Here is an 18406-nt window from a genome sequence, read left to right as displayed (position 1 = left end):
CAATTATGAACTATTTTAAACATATACAAAAAAACACAACACCCAGCTACCCACCACCTAAACTGAACAAATGTTAACATTTACCACATTTGTTTTAGATTTAAAAAATTATTGAGACAGTTGTAGTGTCCTTTGTCTTCTTCCCTGATTCCATCCCCCTTCCTTCTCCTCAGAGGTATGGATTATTCTAACTTGGTGTGTAGATTTTTCATCTGAGTTTAGGACTTTTACTGGTATGTGTGTATTCAATAAACAATTCATAGTATTTTTGTGTGCTTAAAATTTACATCAATACTGATATGATTTGGCTCTGTGTTCCCACCCAAATCTCACCTTGAATTGTAATGATCCCCACATGTCAAGGGTGGGACCAGGTGGAGGTAATTGGATCATGGGGGTCGTTTCCCCCATGCTGTTCTCGTGATAGTGAGTGAGTTCTCACGAGATCTGATGGTTTTATAAGGGGCTTCCCCGTTTGACTAGCACTCATTCTCTTGCCTGCTGCCCTGTGAGGAGGTGTCTTCCACCATGATTCTAAGCTTCCTGAGTTCTCCCCAGCAATGCGGAACTGTGAGTCAATTAAACCTCTTTTCCTTATAAATTACCCATTCTTGGGTACTTCTTCACAGCAGCGTGAGAACAGACTAATACAAATATTTCACACATTCCACAATTTTTTTTCTCAGCATTTTGAATTCAAGATTTATCCATGTTGATACTTGTAAGATCTAGTTCATCTGCTGCATAATATTCCATTGCATGAATGAATCATGATTTTTTAATAGATGGGTTTTTAAAAATTATTTAAGACCTTTATTAACAGGTGCTTGTAGTTTGTTGACTTTTTTGAAAAAATCAAGTTGTAAACTTTTATTACAAATTAAAAATGGAGTTCTTAAAAATCTCAACTTGACCAGATATGAAACAATTTAAAAACCTTTAAAGGCGTATTGAGAAAAACCAGGCTTTTAAAAAAAAAACAAAAAACAAAACAAAAAAAAAACACGTTTGTTATTACCAAAAAGAGACGTCTTTCGTTTTTAGTAAAAATAATAACCTCATGCTGCATAGATAAGGCAGATAGTTCTGCTTCTCTGGTCAACGGGCAAAAAGCAAGCACTTCCGCTCCAATCTTTTGTTCATTTCTTATTGCTGGAATTTCATATTTCTTCTTGTTGGATGACTAAACTGTATGTTGGTAGAGATGAAGCCGGCATTTACTCAGCCTGCCCTGCTCAGCCTCGGGAGTGGACGAATTCTCAACTGGTGGATCTGCTGCTTTTGTCTCTTTGCCATCTTGTGGTTTAGGGTTTTCTGGGCGTCTGCGTCGGTAATTGAAGTTGCGGAGGTACCGACGTTGAGGTGGCTGCTGACCTTGGGTGTCACCTCCTTGATTTTCTTTATCTTCTTCATTGCCGTCCTCTCTAGGCTGTCTTTGGCGAGGAGGGCCCCTGCGGAACCGTGGTCTATATCCCCAATACATACTCTGCCTCATTGGTCTACGTTGTTCTCCTGCACCCTGGTTGTCAGCACCCTCCATCACTTCTCCCTGCACAGGTTGGAATGCTGTGGTCGACACCCATAGAGTCTCCGCATGGAGTCAGGTGGGAACCTTTGCCTGCCGTAGGGCCGGCGTTGTTGGGCCTGGCCTTCGGGAGCACTCCCCGATCCCTCGTTCTTTTCCCCACTCTCACTGTTCTGGTAATTTTGCTGGTAATTGCGTGGAGGACCCCCACGACTGGATAGCGTCTATATAATGGTTATAGTCTGCTGCATATTTACTGCCTTGAACTAGAACACCACCAGGACCTGTAACATGTGCTGCCTCCGCACCCTTTTCTCCTTCAACAACATCAAACTCCATAGTCTCCCTATCTACCCTGGGAAGGAACTTCCTGGGGTTATTCTCTATGGCAGTCTGGGGTACAAATACATCTTCCTTGGTGTCATTCCTGTTGATGAAACCATATCTGTTCCTTACATTGAACCATTTTACTGTTCCCAAAACCTTCCTGGCGATGACTTTCTTGTCCCCGCCGGCAGGCGCCGCCGATATGAGGCCGCCCAGGACACCGTTCCCTGCGCCGCTGCCCGTAGTGCCGGGCTTGGTGTCGGTGGAGCTGAGGGCGGGGGCGGGCGGCGGCTGCTGGGTCTCCGCCTCGCTGCTCATGGTTGCAGTGATGGTGACTGGGGCCGGGCTGCGGCAGCTGCGGCTCCTCCTGGGGTGTGATGGTAAATAGGCCGGCGGAGGCGGTGGGGCTGCTCAGGGCTCTCTGGTCTGCTCTCCGCTCCCGCTACCGACCGAACTCGACATGGGGTTTTACCAGGTTGGCCAGGCTGGTCTCGAACTCCTGACTCCAAGTGATCTGCCCACCTCAGTCTCCCAAAGTGCTGTGATTATAGGCACGAGCCACCGTGCCCAGCCATCATGATTTCTTTCTTCATTCTCCTGCTTATGGACATTTCGGTTGCTTCAAATTTTTCGCGGTTACAAAACAATGCTCCAATGAGCGTCCTTGCATGTCTCTTCAGGCACATGCTCAGGAGTCCTGGGCTATGTGTAACTTCAGTGTTCACATATGATTCCACATGGGCTCACGTTTAATCGTCATAAAGCTCCAACACATTTCATTGACTAGGTGTAATTGTCCTGTGATAGACATGAGGCAGTTCATAGACCTTACAATTCACCCAAGGCAAGTCAACCGGCTTAATGAGGTGCTAATATGTGTTCCCTTAGTCCAACATCAACGGATATGGTTCAAGTGATGGCCCTGGAACTTTCCAGTTGTGCAATTTGAGGCAAGTTACTTATACTTGCCGGGCCTCAGTTTCCTGTAGCACTAGGAATTACATGATTTATTTTGTACTATTGTTGTAAAGATTAAATCAATGTGTATAAAAAGCATCCAGCCCAGATTCTAGCAGGTGGTGTAGAATCCATATTATTTAAAACTAAGAATGATAAATGCTCAGAAATATTTTTAATAAAAGTAATGGATTATATGGGCATTTAATTCCCCAAATGTGACATTGTTTTTCCAATTCCCCCCCACACACACACTATTCTGAAACAAGCATAATTGTATATAACTAGTTCCTCAGGATTGTACAGTATGCCAGCTTCTGTGACTGATGAATGTGAACGAGGAACAACAGCCACTAGGGCAGAAGCCATCTGACTGTTTCTTTTATAAGAATGTGCATTTTGATAACTAATATTCACATGTCGAAGAGGGACTTTGCATGCTACCAGAACACAAACGCATCTACATAGTAAAAACAAGTCTAGTTCTTTCCCTTACCACTTGTGAGCATCTCTTTGGAATTTGGTTTTCCTCATCTGCATAGCAGATCTTTGTTCAAGAAACTCTGTTCAAGTATATGCAAGTATACTTGAATGTATAAAACACCCCATGGGGCCCTTAAATAAGTGTAGATCAGTACAGATCATTCAAACTAATTTTATTCAATGACACTTGCTCTCAAGTTTCTTGTTCTGATTTTGTTTAAATATGTTAAGATCCTTTCAAACAAGGCTTGGGTTTCCCACTTTCCTGAAATGTGCCTGGGGGAGGGTGGACATGTAATAACAGTAGAGAGAGGTCAGATTTCAGAATTAGACAGCTTGGGTTTGCCATATGCAAGCTGTGAGGCTGTGGGCAAATTACGTCACCTCTCTGAGCTTACTACCTCACCTGACAAATGAGTGCAGAAATACCTGCTTTGTAAGGCTGTGGGAAAGATTTGATGAGGTTCTGTACACAAAACATGAACTCTACAAATATTAGCCTCCCTCCTCTTCCTCCTCTCCTGCTAAACTTAAGGCTACTGCCCTCTATGCCAAAAATCAAGATGGAAAATTCTCTTCTTCTCCCTTCAAAGGCTTTGGATGCAGCAGCTTGTCATTTCTTCTTTACCACCAATACTTGGAAAGAGAATGCTCTATCATTGGCAGTATTCTTTCTTTCCCAACTGTGCCAATTTCTCTGCAAACCATCAGCCCTTTATTTTGTGGCTGAGTTTTATAATTTACCAATTGATGTGGGTATTTACCATCCTTAGAAACAGCCCAGGGATGCTTTTCTCTGGGGGTTTATCAAAACTGCTGAATTTGAACTCTTTTTGCCAAAACCCCTTCTATCGGATTTGGAGTGGGTTTGTGGGTTGGCAGATGCTATCCTAGCAGGAGACATCTGGCCATAAAATGAGGGCTCCACTGAATATGCCAGCATGATGTGCCCGTGCACCACAAGAGGGGACACCCAGCAGAGACTGACAGGTAAGGTACAACACAGCCCCTCCCTGTTCTGTCAGGTGACGCTGCAGCAGACGCAATGGAGCCCTTGATAATCAATCAAAGTGTCAATCCAGATGGCCTGTGATGGAGGGATGGGGGCTACAGGAGGGCGGGTTGGTAATGAAGCTCCCACAGCTCTCTCCCATGCATGGTTAATGCATGAGGTGACATTCAATCACCTCCCAGTGTAGCAGTTGGGAGCAGGAGAGCAGCTAACTATGCACCTACTTACATCCCTACCCACACTGCTGGAGTCAGGCTGTAGCTGGACAGTGGCCTTGGACTGTTTCCCAGCACGTTATTTCGGATGGGGCCAGAGAAGATTTCCCAGGGACTGGATTAAATTAGCTGGCATTCTTCCCTCATGCAGAAGGACATGGCAGCAGGGCTGCTGGGCTTCTGTCTCATGTTGAGTGATGGCACAGGAGGTATCACTTTCAGTCCTATCCTACGCTGGAAAAGGCTGGTGTACAGAAGGGATATCAGGCGTGAGGAACTGGGCCAGGATAAAAACAAGATTGGCAGGAGCACTCATATTAAGCCATGGCTGGGGACAAGAACCCAGGGAAGGCAGAGAGGCAGAAGCCATGTGAGGCAGAGAAGCATTTCACAAGTAATATGCTAACAAGAGTTGGCTGCAATGACTGCCTTTGAACAGGGTACCTACCTTGGCCCTGCCTGGAGGCTGTCCACCATCCAAGCAGCCATCTATCCATTGCTCCTGGCCTGCAAGGAACCCAGCTGACTCCTCTCCTCCAGCCCTGGAGGCCTCTACATCCACTTGGGGGTGAGGGCAGGTACAGTTCGGTGCCGTCAGGGGAGGTGGGAACTGGAAAGTATGCCCCATCTTCTTGTGCTTCTTTTCTTTCTGATTTGTATTCTGAGGTCAGAGCTAGGAGTAGTTAACAGAGAGAGAGAGAGAATGCTATTCCAGGGTCAGGGGACAGTGCAAAATTCCAATGATGAGGAAAAACATCTATACAGGGAGCTGCATGCAATTTAGCAAGGTCTGGGCATGTGATTAGCCATGTCAAAGCTCACGTGTCCCAAACAATTCCTCATTACAGGACTTCCCCCAGGGCTTCTCCACCCCTCAGTCCTTCTTACCTGGGGAGGAGTAAATGGAACTCCATCTTCCTAGCCTTCTAGTAACCCACGCCAAACCCTTTAAAGTCATCTTGACTCCTCACAAACCCCATATTTAATCTCTCAGCAAGTCTTGTTGCTCCTGCTTCACAAATTCCACCATCCAGCTCTAAACCAGCAGCGGTTGTCTTCCTGCTGGTCTCCCAGCTTTCAGCGGGTTCCCTCCAACCTGCCTCCTAAGTGATCTTCTAGAACATGTCACTTCCCTTTTAAGATCCCTCCAGTGGTTCTCTGCAGTTTTAAAGTTTTCTTTTTGAGACAGGGTCTCACTCTGTCCCCCAGGCTGCAGTGCAGTGGTGCAAACACGGCTCACTGCAGCCTTGATCTCCCAGGCTCAAGCTATCCGCCCACCTGTCCCCCAAGTCGCTGGGACTACAGGTGCCCATCACACTCGGCTAATTTTTTGTAGAGACAAGGTTTTGCCATGTTGCCCAGGCTGGTCTTGAACTCCCGGGCTCAAGTGATTCGCCTGCATCGGCCTCCCAAAGTGCTGGGATTACAGGTGTGAGCAACTGTGCCCGGCCGTCTGTCCTCTATAGGATAAAATGAAATCACCTTTATATTGGCTTATAATGCCTTTTGTGGTATGACCCCTTCTTACTTTCCAGGCTCCTCCTTCAACATTGGCCCTACCTTTGCCCCAGTAAACACATACAGCCCAGACCATTCATTTTTTCATTTTATTAATAAGGCATTCATCAAATATTTGAGTGATTACTAAGTGCCAGACCCTGTTGCAGAATACTACAATTGCTGTAGAAATACAGCAATGCAATAAACAAAATGAATTATCTGCCCTCAGAAAGCTTAGATTCTCTATAGGTTGGGGGAAGTAGGACAGAAGTATGTAAACAAACAAATGCATGGTACATCAGATGATAAGGGCTAGAGGAGATAAAGCAGCAGAGGAGAATGATTGGTAGAGGTTTCTGGTATTCACCCATATTCAGTTGTTCCCTCCCTCCAGACTGTGACATAGGAGGGTCACCCTTCCCTACACCCCTCACCCCTTGCAGTTAGATGGAGACATGTGGTTAGTTCTTCCAGTGGTTTGTGTCCTTCGTTGGTGCAAAATATTCCAGCATTCGCTTTCCTTGCAGCAACCAAGGAGACCGTGTGTTCCAGTGCCAGTAGCTACAAGATGGCAGAGCCTCCTTCAGCCTGTATGGCAGAGTTGCTGCTTGGGGGATAGTGGTGCTGGCAAATTGGTCGGCGTGTAGCAGAACTTGGGAGAGGGACGATAACAACCTGAGTGGAGGCAGTGTGTACTAGGCTGCCTAGAGAAATACCTGAGACTAGGTAATTTATAAGAAAAGGGGGTTTAATTGGCTCATGGTTCTGCAGGCTGTACAGGAGGCACAGCAGCATATGTTTCTAGGGGGGCCTCAGGAAGCTTCTAAGCATGGCAGAAGGCAAAGAGGGAGCAGGCCCACCACACGGCGAGAATGGAAGCAAGAAAGAGAGCATGGTGTGGCGGGGAGGTGCCACACACTTTTAAGTGACCAGATCTTGTGAGGACTCACTCAATTATCACAAGGACAGTACCAAGAGGATGGTGCTAAACCATCCCCACGATACAATCACCTCCCATCAGGACCCACCTCCAATACTGGAAATCACATTTCAACATGAGATGTAGGTGGGGACAAATATTCAGACTATATTACAGTGGCAGTGAGGATAGAGGGGGAGGGGGCCAGGATCGAAAACTGTTTAGGAAGTAGGACTTAATAGCAGAATAACCCAGGGGTTAAGGATGACACAGGAGGCTGGGATGAGTCCCTGGATGGGTGCCTGGGTGACCTAGAGAACATGGAAGATGAGGCTGCAAGGCTGGAGGAGAGATGATGAATTCGGCATGGGCATGTGAAATTTGAAGAGTCTGTTGGAACCATCTCATAGGTATTTGGATCTATGAGTCAGGCACCGAGAAAAGTGGTCTGTGTTGTTTATATAAACTGGGGAGTCCATGAGAGGCAGATGATATTGGAAGCCATGGTAGTTGCTGAGATGACCCAGGAAGAGGGCAGAAGCAGAAGGAAGAGAGCAGAGAGCCTCCCAGCATTAAAAGGGGCAGGTAAAGATGTCCTCAAGGAAGACTGAGAAGGAGTAGCTAGGGTGTTATGAGAACAGCAGGAAAGAATATGGTATAAGACAGGCTTCTCCGAGTTCAACGTATACAACATATACAAATTGCCTGGGGGTTTGTGAAAATGCAGATTCTGGCTCAACTGGTCTGGGGCAGAGCACAAGATTCTGCACTTCCATAAGGCTCCCAGGTGATGTCGACGCTACTGGTCTGCAGATCACACTTTGAGTAGCAAAGATGTAGGAGAAATCATGGGAGAGACTTTTCAGGAGAATAAAGTAGTTGGCTATGAGCTTTTCCTCTGCAATTCTTGCCTGTCTAAGGTAGGAGCAGAGAATGAGGAGTACTGAGGCATTTGGGATTGAGAAATGCCAAGGCAGAAAGACCCTGCTCTTAGTGACCAGGATTACTTGGGCCAGATGATGCCATGAGACTGAGCTGCATTCTTGGATTTTGAAGCACATGCTTGCTTCTCTCAGCCTTTGGTAGAAGGTGCATGTCTCCTGGGACCCTCAGGCAGAGCAGGTGTGTCCCCTCCACCAAGTAAGTAGGGCCAGGGCTGTCTGAGCCTGCCTCTGATAAATAAACCTGGATGGGCTCTCTAGACTCTCCTTATCCTGTTGATGAGTCTGCACTAATGTTTTAAGCTGCCTTCTGCATGATGTGGTCCTGCAGACACCTGACTCATGGGCGTCCTTGGCTGTTGCACATGTCAGCTAGAGGTACCTTTGGAAGGCAACAGTGTGAATTCCTCTTCCACGACAACCCCGCTTCTGAGAAGGACCCAGGATGCCAGGCTGGAGAGGGAGTTCTCCACTCTGACCTTCTCTGGCTCCCTCCAAGGGCACATACCTCAATGAGACACTTGAAGTGCTCCACAATTTGACTCTTATTCTTAACTCCTACATCTTCTTTAGGCCCCTTTTCCATTCTCCTGGCTGTCTTCTCCAGCCCCAACAACCTACGTCCCCTTCCTAGAAGACACCTTGAAATCTTGTGCCTTCTTTCTCCTCTCTCATGTCTGCCAGCATTTCAGGGTCCAGCTCAAATTCTACCTCCTCAGGAAGCCTTCCCAGATTTCTGTGTTAGAATGAATCTTTCCTAGCAATAGGACCCACCATTTGCGTTTCTGTTTTAGCATTTCCCACAAGCTGCTTTTGTTCATCGGCCGGTTATACACATTTCTTTGCCAACCAGTTTTATAAGCTTCTGGGAGTTGAAGACACTGCCATATTCATCTCTGTGTTTGGGGATGCTGCATATGGTTGTTTAGGTTGGACACTGCACAAGAGCACCCAGCTGAACGGGAGTTGGTGGGAGCTGATGTAACCTGACCACTGCTCCCTGGCGAGGGTCTGGGTTGGCCCAGAGAAAGAGGTGACTTTTTCTATTTCGCACAAAGGTGCTGTACAGGGTGGAAGAAGCCTGGTCTGTATCCCTCTCAGCCCCTGATTGTTTTGCTTTGTAGGTGACAGGGGCTTCACGAATGTTGTTGGAGTTGATGCTTTCCTGAGCTGAACAGAGAATAGAAACACTTTTATTCCATTGACAATCAGAAGCCCTCTCACTCCCTCTCCTACTTCTGTCACTATGGGCCCTCAAGCGATCTACTTTGTTATTCTGGAGAGGCTGTACTTCTCTGAAAGATTTTTTAAAAAGCTGTCAAGATCTTGACACCTATCTGGAAAGATCTCAGCGCCTCCCTCCCAGACAGCCTCTCTCTGTCCTCAGGCGGGGTCTCATAGCTGGGCCCCATCTCTGGGTAGCTGATGGAAGACTCTTTATTACCAGAATTGTGTGAGGACTGTGTCTAGCTGAGTAGATAATTGTGCATATTTCGCCACCCAAAGTGAAACTGTCCATTTTCTTATTTCCACACAGTTTGGCCCTGGGTGTTGCCACAGCTCCCCACCCTTTGCCCAGCTCACATGGGGGAATCTTGTTAATAAGAAATTTCCTTTGGGGGTGTCCTGAGGCCACTTGGACCCCATGTCCAAAAGTCATTACAGGGAGAGAGAGAGAGACACGGCTGCTTAGGTGGCTGGTGCTTGAGGATAGGAGAGTGATATGGTTTGGCTCTGGGTCCCCACACAAATCTCACCTTGAATTACAATAATCCCCAGGTTTTGTGGGAGGGACATGGTGGGAGGTGATTGAATCATGGGGTGGGTTTTTTTTTCTGTGCTGTTCTCATGATAGCGAATAAGTCTCACGAGATCTGATGGTTTTATAAAGGAGAGTTACCCCACACGTGCCCTCTTGCCTGCTGCCATGAAAGACGTTGACTTTTCTCCTCCTTTGCCTTCCACCATGATTGTGAGGACTCTCTAGCCATGTGGAACTGTGAGTCCATTAAACCTCTTTCCTTTATAAGTTACCCAATCTTGGGTATGTCATTATTAGCAGAGTGACAACAGACTTAATACAGAGAGAATGAAGGAAGGTAGGGGAGACAATGGAGGCAAGCTGGCCTTTCTGCCTGAGGCCTGACTGCCTCTGAGGCTGTGAGGCACCTGGGAGAGCTATTCCCAAAAGCCCATTTATCAGAGGTCCCCAGGTGGGGCTTGGCCTTCCAGCCTCCTGCCCTTCAGACTTTATCTTTGCTGCCTCCTCAGACACTTCCCGGGCTCCTCATCTCTCCATGTCCTGGCTGGTCACCTTGAAACTCTCTGCTCTCCTGGTTCCCACAACACTGCACACTCCGAGGTCCTCTGCATCCATTCCTGCCCAGGTCTCCATGTCTCCTGTCCCACTGCCCACCCGCTGAATGTTGGGGGACCTCTGCTCTCACACTGCAGGCTTCTCTGGCTGGCCAACGGTGTGGTGTGTGGCCTCAGAGCTCTTCTATGCCTTGACCAATATGTGAGTGCACACATGTAAAATTAGTTTTAAAATAAAAATGGTATCCTATATGCAATGGCTGTGGTTTTTTGTTGTTGTGTTTTTTTTTTTTTTTTTTTTTTTTTTTTGTCTAGCTCTGTTGCCCAGGCTGGAGTGCAATGGTGTGATCTCGGCTCACTGCAACCTCCACCTCCCAGGTTCAAGCGATTCTCATGCCTCAGCTTCCTGAGTAGCTGGGATTACAGGCGTATGCCACCATGCCCAGCTAATTTTCATATTTTTATTAGAGAGGGGGTTTCACCATGTCAGCCAGGCTGGTCTTGAGCTCCTGGCCTCGAATTATCTGCCTGCCTCAGCCTCCTGAAGTGCGGAGATTACAGGCATGAGCCACGCACCTGGCCCACTATATGTTTTTAAAAAATGAAGTAGCCATAGCGTAGCATAGCTGGACTAGCATAGACTAGGATACAATAGAATACTATAGCATAGACTAGGATAGAATACAATAGCATAGACTAGGATAGAACACAATAGCATAGACTAGGATAGAACACAATAGCATAGACTGGACTGGGATAGAATAGAATAGCATAGGCTGGACTGGGATAGAATAGAATAGCATAGGCTGGACTGGGATAGAATAGAATAGCATAGGCTGGACTGGGATAGAATAGAATAGCATAGACTGGACTGGTATAGAATAGAATAGCATAGACTGGACTGGGATAGAATAGAATGGCATAGGCTGGACTGGGATAGAATAGAATGGCATAGGCTAGACTGGGATAGAATAGAATGGCATAGGCTGGACTGGGGTAGAATAGAATAGCATAGGCTGGACTGGGATAGAATAGAATGGCATAGGCTGGACTGGGATAGGATAGAATGGCATAGACTGGACTGGGATAGAATAGAATAGCATAGGCTGGACTGGGATAGAATAGAATGGCATAGGCTGGACTGGGATAGAATACAATAACATAGGCTGGACTGGGATAGAATACAATAGCTTAGGCTGGACTGGGATAGAATACAATAGCATAGGCTGGACTGGGATAGAATAGAATAGCACAGACTGGACTGGGATAGAATAGAATAGCACAGACTGGACTGGGATAGAATAGAATAGCACAGACTGCACTGGGATAGAATAGAATAGCATAGACTAGACTGGGATAGAATAGAATAGAAGAGTAGAGTAGAATAGAGTACAGAACATTGCAAAAGGTGAAAAGTGAAACTACTGTTTCATGAAACTTATTTCAGTTAGACTTTTATGTGTGTCCACGGTCATAATTTAAATGAATGTATTACTATGGGTCATGATGAAAAAAGTGGAGAATAGCCATTGTGAGTCTACACTATTCAGCTAGAGTGATTTTAATTTGTAAATCTGAGTACGTCCCCCACCTAATACCTATCAGTGGTTCCCTAGCTTGGTCACTCATTACTTAGGAAATATCTAGTGAGAGCCTATTGTGTGCTAGTCACTGTTCTAGGTGCTGGGGATAGAGCGGTAAACAAGGCAGACAAAAATACCAGCCCTGGTTAAGTTTATATTCTAGTTGGGTGAATATAAATATAGAAATAAACAAGAAAAACATACATAGGAAAATTATACAGTATGTTGAGGTGGTACGTGCTCTGAAAGAAAACACCTGAAGAGGGTCAGGAACTTTAGGAGCGTGGAATGAGGACGGGAGGGTGCCGCATGGTGGTCTGGGCAGCCTCATGGAGAAGGTAACACTTCAAGAAGACTTGAAGGGGGTGAGGGAGTGAGCCGTGAAGATATCTGGAAAAGGGACATTCAGGGCAGAGGGAACTGCAGTGCCAAGGGCCTGAGCAGGGCCTGCCTGGGTGGTTTGAGGGAGAGGGAGAACATGGTGAGAGGGTACATGGGGGTGGACATGGGAAGGAGATAAGGTCAGACAGGCACCTGGAAGCCAGGCTACGTTGGGTCTGTGGGGGGCATTGTAAGGACACTGCAGGGGAAACAGGAGTAAAACCTGCAGAGCTTTGAGTAGAGGAGTGATATGCTCTGGGCTACATTTGAAAATGTAGGGTTCAATCCTCTTGAACAGGTCGGAGGCCCTTTATATTTTGTTCTTGCCTAAAGATGCAGACTTATTTCTTGCCATTTCCATCAGCAACACCAAAATGTTCACATTTTCTCCATGATGTTTCCCACTTCTGGGACTCTGCCTGGAAAGCCACGGCTCCCATCCCTCTCTTTGGCCTGGCTCACCTCTACTCGTCTTTTAGCAACCAGCTGAGATACCACCTCCTATTACAACCTCTCCCCTTAGGCTGGGAGACTTGCCTCCCACTCAGCCTGCTAGCACCTTCTCTCTCTCCATCAGTAATGTACTTCATTGTACTCTAACTCATGTGTGTTCTTTCAAATTTTTGATTCCTGGGAGGATTAGGATCTTCCTTTTTGCATCATTTTACCCCCATTCCCTATGACAGTGGTGCACATAGGACATGCATGCAATACACAAATGGCTGTTAAATGAACAGTGGCTGATGAGGATTCCATGAGGTCTGAATCAACTTTCCAAGGCCACGCAGCATAGTGCTCCCCACACCCCTCCCGGTGCTCCTTCTGCCATACCACAAGACTCCTGGGGTGCCCTGAGGCTTTCCTTGGGGGGAGGGGTGTGACTCCCCATTGTCCCTGGAGGAATTTAATTTAATAGATGAGACAAATTGAGTGGCGGGAGGGGTGGAGGTAGGGAACATGCTCATAGAGGCGGCAGCTTGCTTAAGGTTACACTGTGCTCATTGAACTTGGGAGTCCACTTGCAGCGTCTGGCTCTGCACCGACGTAAATGTACACGGATACTTCACTGGGCCCAGCTGTATCTCTTCTCCATGGAAGATCCTCTTTCACCCAAAGCATTTCATCAATATTACAACCAGAGAAGGGGGGCCAGTCTGGGCTTTCCTGTGGCCTATGGTGTAGATTGGGGCTTTGACGTAATTTGGGAGCAAACCTGGGGACCCCTTCAGGCATCATAGGCATCCTGCCCTGGGCTGGCTTGCCAAAGCTTGGAGGTTAGGAAGGAGGATGGGCAGACTCTCCCTGTATGTTTCCCTATCCTTTAGTGAGAAAGACTCACAGATATACACAAGGACAGGCCACCGTTGAAAATGAAATACACCATTTCCCTGCCTAATAGAACTGGCAGCTTTCTTTTCTTTCTCCTCTGTCTTCCTGTAGGTGATCAAGCATCAAACTTTCTGTATACACTGTAAAGTGCTTCTTCCAATAATCTTTGCAGCCTAGACTTACAGTTTGTCCTTCCCAGGTCTGTTTCCTTATAAATATTCCAAGGTGAGGCTGCCAGTGGGTGATTTATTTACAAGAGGTATCACTTCTTGCAGCTGTGCATGGTGTCCAAGCAAATGGCTTACTGCAGCTCTCACCAAACTCAGCTTTGTTATCTACTTTAGATGAGACCAGGTGATTCACTCTCTCTCTAATTTCAACTCTTGCTGAGCTAAAATGATTTCTGCTTTAAAAATGTCCAGAATGTGAAAAATAAAATGAAAAACTACAGAAACAACAAGCCTTGTTATTCAGATAGAGAGGGAGACAGAGACAGAGACTACTCATCTTATCTGAATGCTGTCACAGGGAAAGCACACCCTGACAGTCCACAGCCCTGGAGCCTCCTCAAAGTTTCCCACCCAAAGAGGAAGCCCTACAAAAGAAATGGAAGAGAACCCCCTGTACCCTGCCAGGTCTGTCTTACCAAAGGAATGTATCATTCAATACCCTTCCAGGCTTCCCCATTCCCTCCCAGGAGTTCTAAACCTCTTGGGGGCCAAGGACTCCTTTGAGATTTCCCAGAAAAATATGCATGTCCACATATGCCTAAGATTTCAGGAGGTGCAGGGGAGTGAAGGGAAGCAGGTGCTGTGAGGTCCAGAGGGGAAGCATGTTGGGGGGTTGCAGGGTTGGAGGACAGGCTGTGTGGACAGGGTCAGGGCTAGGACCCTGGGTTGGATGTGGCTACAGGGAGGAAACGAGAGGGCATTTTAGGCAAGAACGAGGCCAAAGGTAGAGGAGCTGAGATGCAGCTGGCTTGCCTGCAGAGCCACAGTGAAGGGAACAGAGCTAATGCTTATTGACCACCTACTATGTCCCAGCCACTATGATATGTGCCAAAGGGCTGTAAACAGGCGTGCTCCCTCGCCCAAAGGAACACAGTCTTATGGGCCAGGCAGCCAAGGACTGGGGCAGGATTAACCATGATACGGTCAGAATGAGCAGCAGTCCCTCTCAGCAGGGAGGAAAGCCCTGAGGCTGCAGATGGGAGCTGGTGACCCCTGACAGTCTTCATCACCAGGGCAGGCCTTGATGGCAGGGGTGGGACAGGCCGGGCCTTTCAGTGTGTCCTTGGCTGCCTCTCTCCAGTTAGGGGCTGGATGCTGGGCTCAGATGGGCGATGTTCCAGGGCTTTCAGTGGTCCAGAGATCCCAGCTGGTTCCAGCTCCTCAGAGCAGACATAAAGCGGGTCATTTCTTGCTTTCTGGCGTGGTGACTCAGCTGACAAAAATAACTCACGCTAGCAACAGCTCTTTCTGCATCTTGTGGGCTGGGAACGGGTACTAGGAAGGACAAAAACTGCTAAGCAGTGAAACATGAGGACTCCTCCATCTGACTCAGCCACAGAAACACACAGAGAGACAGACACAGACAGAATGACAGCAAGAGACAGAGAGAGAAGCAGAGACAGAGACATAGAGAGACAGAGTCAGACACCCACACAGATGTGTTCTGAGAAACTAAGTGGGGCTGCTTCTGACACTGAAGCCAAGGCACTCCTCATTTCTGGACTCAGCAGCTGGGGAAGTCACAGGGCTCAACTACCAGGGAAAACAGTTTACAGGTCCCAGGACTTAACAATGCTTTCCCAGGTGAACAGAGCACAGTCTCCAAGGTTGTGCAACCCCCTGCAAATGGACTTCTCCCAAAGCAAGTTCATGTGGCAGCTCCCAGCTCTTGCAGACTCCTGCAGCCCTCTTTACTTGGCTTGACTGTGGTCCTTTGCATTCTGCTCCCAGGAACCTTTTGTTTTGGTCCCTGGGCACAGGGTCTGAACGTGTACCTAGGATAACTTACCACATGCCTCTCTCCAAAGACTGCCTTGTTCTGTGAGTTGGAATTTGCTGATGAGGAGGGATGCCATCTGTCTTTCCCACTTATCCACACCCAGTCCACCCGCCAAAGCTCATTGCATCCCCCTTTTCTCATTTAGAGTCAGACAAGGAAGTTCACATTTTCAAATGGGTCTGGCACCATGCTGGGTGTAGGCAACATCATTTCCCTCCACCTAGACAATAATCCAAGATAGGTATTATTTAACATGTGAGAAAACTGAACTTAAAGAGAACAAAAGAGGCCGGGCACGGTGGCTCATGCCTGTAATCCCAGCACTTTGGGAGGCTGAGGAGGGCACAGCAGATCGCTTGAGCTCAGGAGTTTGAGACCAGCCTGGCCAATGTGGCAAAAAATACAAAAAATTATCTGGGCGTGGTGGTGCCTGCCTGTAGTCCCAGCTAATTGGGAGGCTGAGGTGGGAGGATTGCTTGAGCCTGGGAGGTGGAGGTTGCAGTGAGCTGAGATCGCACCACTGCACTCCAGCCTGGGTGACAGAGCGAGACCCTGTCTCAAACACAACAACAACAAAGAGGATAAATGATTTGCCCAAGACCACACCACTGGTTAGAGTGGAGCTGGAATTTGGGCCCAATGCAGTATAGTACCACATCCCATGGGATGCCTCCTGTGGTACTGTACTGCATCCCATGCCTGCAGCTGCCATTGTATCCCATCCCTACCTGTGTGCCTCTGAGTTTGACATGCTGCTCAGAGCATGGACAACTCATCTGAAAATGAAAATTATATCATTGGAAGGTCTCTTGTCCTATATAATTGGGACTAGTAGTTGGTTGGTTAACCAAAAAATTTGATCAAGGTGAGAAATCATAAAACAGGACACATACAGCCTTATTTTGATGTGGATCAAAGGCCTTTTCTCAAAGAAACTGGTGAAGAAAATTCTACTTTTCTGTCTTGCGTAAGCTACACTAATAATTTCCAGTGTCTGTTTTCATGAAGAAGAGAGAATCCAAGGTACTCTTGAAGCAGTTCGAGTGCAGAATCCTTCTAGATTTATACAAACTTCCTCGTTTTTTTTTACAGTTATCTCGTCCACACCTCATTCAACAAGTTTCTTAGTGATTCACTTTTGTCAAGTCTTTCCTAAAGCAATGTGTTTGACATAAAAAGCAACAATTTCTTTTGTTCCACACTCTTCTTTCTCGGTTTATGTTCCTTTTGGTTAAATTGCATAATCATGGTGTCAAGTGTAAGTGGCAAGGCATAAATAGATTTGGGAACATGAATAATTGATTCTTGGTAAATGTTCTACTCATTTGGAGAGCAGAAGTGTGGAGGCGTATTATAGATAAGCTGCTAGCTGGGAGCATCAACTGCTGTATTTGGGGCAGAGAATGGAAGCTGGTTAACCTGGCCAGTTATGGGGAATGTGGTTAAGAGGCTTTGCGCAGGACCTGATGGAAGGGTTGGGGTGAGAGCCAATGGAGATGGCAGGTGAAAGGATTGAGTAAAGTGGTGTCTTGTATATAAGCCATCTTCATGATTTTGAAGCCTTCCCTGATGCTGCAGCACACATGGTCCCCTCCTCCCATGAACCTTCTTCCCTAGGGAACGTTAGAGAGCCCCCCCAACCAGCAGCCAGGAGACCGAGATCTAATCCCAGCTCTGCCACTTCCTACCTCTGTGAGTTTGGGCAAAAGGCTTAATCTCATCAGTCGGGTTTTCTTCTCTGTACACTGAAGGAATTGGGTAAAATTGTCTTGAAAGGCTCTTCTGGCCCTGTTCTGAGTATCCCAGGGCCAGGTTTCTTACTAACTCCACTCTTCTCTTTGGGGTTCTCAGTCACCCCCAGGGCTCTAGAATACTCCCTGTCTGATACGGTTTGGCTGTGTCCTCACCCAAATCTCATTTTGAATTCTAGCTCCCATAATTCCCATGTGTCACGGGAGGGACCCAGTGCGAGGTAATTGAATCATGGGGGCAGGTTTTTCCTGTGCTGTTCCTGTGATAGTGAATAAGTCTCACGAGATCTGATGGTTTTAGAAATGGGAGTTCCCCTGCACACGCTATCTTTGCCTGCCATCATGTATGTTGTGACTTTGCTCCTCATTTGCCTTCTGCCATAATTTGAGGCCTCCCCAGCCATGTGGAACTGTGAGTCAACTAAACCTCTTTGCTTTATAAATCACCCAGTCTAAGGCATGTCCTTATTAGCAGCGTGAGAACAGACTAATACACCATCCCAAACCGTATCAACAGCCTCACCTGTGTGCTGTGCTGTGCTGAGCGGCAGGAAAGCACCATGTTTTTGGTGCCCTTTAAGTGGGATGGCCTGACCTCTCATGGATGACCAGGTGAGAATTTTTAGACCCATCAAATACCAAACCATATTATCAAACAAAGATTATTAAAACTATGTGGCTTTGGAGCAAAATGGACCTCTTATAAGAATATAGTATATGATAAAGGAAGCATCACAAAACAGTGGGAAAGGAGATAATATTTGGTATGGGAAAAGTTGGATAATAGTTTGGGGAAAAAAGACTTAGGCCCACATCACAAACTATACATTAAAATAAATGATGGGTTATTTTTAGATGTAAGATTGCTACAGAAAAAACACAAGAGAAAATATAATTGAATGTTATTATCAAAGCCTTGGAGAGTGATGCCTTTGAAAGTCTAGAGGCAATAGAAAATTCACAAAGGAAAAGAGAAATCAATTTGGTTTTATAAAAATATATAAAATCAGTTTGTAAAATAAATAGGCAAATGAGAAAAACAGATAAAACATGAGGGGTTTATAAGTTTATTAAAAAAAACTCATGTACATCAGTAAGAAAATCATTAATAATTTGTAATAAACAAATGGGCAGAACACATAGTTAAGTTACAAATG

At 46.6% G+C, this 18406-nt stretch overlaps 1 pseudogene; it reads right to left on the bottom strand.

The window, feature by feature from the left end:
* Positions 1–445: 445 nt before the first annotated feature.
* On the bottom strand, positions 446–2170 carry LOC100990910 (Y-box-binding protein 1-like; annotated as a pseudogene).
* Between the last annotated feature and the right edge of the window lie 16236 nt (positions 2171–18406).

Source organism: Pan paniscus, chromosome 16 (genome assembly GCF_029289425.2).
Source record: "Pan paniscus chromosome 16, NHGRI_mPanPan1-v2.0_pri, whole genome shotgun sequence".
In the NCBI taxonomy this organism is placed as follows: Eukaryota; Metazoa; Chordata; class Mammalia; order Primates; family Hominidae; genus Pan; species Pan paniscus.
This window is presented reverse-complemented; position numbering and strand designations above follow the sequence as displayed.